The following is a 2025-nucleotide window of genomic DNA, read 5'->3' on the forward strand; positions in this document are numbered from 1 at the left end:
AAGCATTCACACTTACCATGACTGGTATAGTCAGGGTTTGCACGTTTGTACACATTGACAAATAGCACTAGGCTGTGTGGTTTTTTTGTACCGTGTTTATTTTATCCAACAGAATACGTTGAAGATCTGTCCAGGTAGTCGTAATCTTTCAACTGTTGTCTTACGCTCCAGAGGAATGCGGCAATACTCATTTTCCTGTCTTGGGGACTTCGCCGTATTATGCTCGTGTGGCCATTGGCCCCCTCTCAACTGCTTCATTCTTTTACCTTTTTCTTTTCTCTCCTTCCTCCTCCTTCTCTTGCCTCCTCCTGCTTCAAGACAGTATCTCACTAAGTACCCCAGCTGCCCGGAACTTACCTTGTAGGCCAGGCTGGTCTTGAATTCCCAGAGATTCACAGCTTAGTCTTATAGGAAGAAAATTCAGGTTAGGCCACAGAAGTTAGAGGTGAGCGTGCAGTGTTCTAAGTGATAACCATGTGAAAACAAGCTTCCCATAAGAATTTGCTTTTGAGAAAAAAGAAAAAAACGAGAAAGGTCTGTTTGTGCAGCGTATTTGACACTGACCTCTACCTCTGAGTGACTTTGGGGTTGTAGTTCTGAAGATCTCCTTTCGTTTAAGCTACCCCCTCCTCCACCATTGGTTGTGCGTTTGCATATGCTTCAAGTTTGTGGTGAGGTTCAGTGGGGCCTGAATCGATGCCCAGGAACTCTGGGCTGACGCAACTTGTATCTGCTGCCTATCACTGGGGGGAAGGCGAAAAGAAAAGGCTGCGGGAAGGTTTTGTTTGAGGGAGGGATGACAAGAAAGACTTTTCTCTCATCCCTCAGCTTCTAGGAAAGAGTCTTCTGCCTTCCTCAAAACCTGTGGAGTTCATCCTACCCCCAAATCACTGAGGAGTTCCTCCCACCTCCAGTCCTGAGCACTTTGTCTCCATGATGCACCCCTCTTGCTTTCTGTTCCTGGTCCTGAAAAACCCCACTTAGTTGATCTGGTTATGGGACACCATAATTTCTATCAGCTGTGCTTCTCGAGGTTGGGATCCAGTGTCCCAGCACTCAATAGGTGAGATCTCTCTCCCTCTGTCTCTTCTCTCTCTTTGTCTCTGCCTGTGTCTGTGTCTGTGTCTCTGTCTGTCTGTCTGTCTGTCTCTCTCTCTCTTTGTCTCTGTCTGTCTCTCTCTCCATCTTTCTCTCCGTCTGTGTCTCTGTCTCCCCCCTCTCTGTCTCTGTCTGTGTCTCTGTCTGTCTGTCTGTCTCTCTCCATTTTTCTCTCCATCCGTCCATCTGTCTGCCTCTCTCTCTCTCTCTCTCTCTCTCTCTCTCTCTCTCTCTCTCTCTCTCTCTCTCTCTCTCTCTCTCTCTCAGCAGCCAAAGGGCCCCAGTGGGAGTGGAGCAGGAGCACAGCTGCAGGAGAAGGTTGTAAAAAAGATTAGGCCCTCCCCACAGCTGAGTGTATTTTACCAATGTAAATGTTGATCTCCTCGTTCTAAACCCTCAAGGGACCCAAGGAGAGGCTGAGTCTCTGGAAACCTAACTAGGCAAAAATTGGTATTGTGGCTGGGAATGCAGCTGACCCAAGAGGAGAAGCCTCTAGAGCTGGGAGAAGGTCATCAAAAGGTCAAGGGGAAGAAAGTTGGGGGGTGGGGGGACTGAGGGGCTCAGATAGAATATTCCAAGGACTGTAAGCTTTTAAATAAATATTCCCACCCCTACCCCTGGCTTATCAAGTCCTCAAAAGCTTTTGAAGTTTACTAATCTTGCCCTCAAACCCCTGTTGTAGTCTAGGCTGGATCTAGTTTGAACTGTCACATTGTCCCAGAAACAAGGTGAATGCTGGGAGGCTTCTTATCAGGAGGTCGGTATCAGTGTGGCTCCAGGCCTACTGAGATGTCAAAGGAAAGGTGAGTGCCCTGCTGACCTCTTCGCAGGGCCCTTCTCCCTTCTCCAGGAAGCCCCACAGCCTTGCCCGCAGTTTTTCTGGCCTCTTTTTGGTGCAGGCCGATACTTTATTAATGGTGCTTTATC

Source organism: Rattus norvegicus, chromosome 6, assembly GCF_021556685.1.
Source record: "Rattus norvegicus strain SHRSP/BbbUtx chromosome 6, alternate assembly SHRSP_T2T, whole genome shotgun sequence".
NCBI classification, from domain to species: domain Eukaryota; kingdom Metazoa; phylum Chordata; class Mammalia; order Rodentia; family Muridae; genus Rattus; species Rattus norvegicus.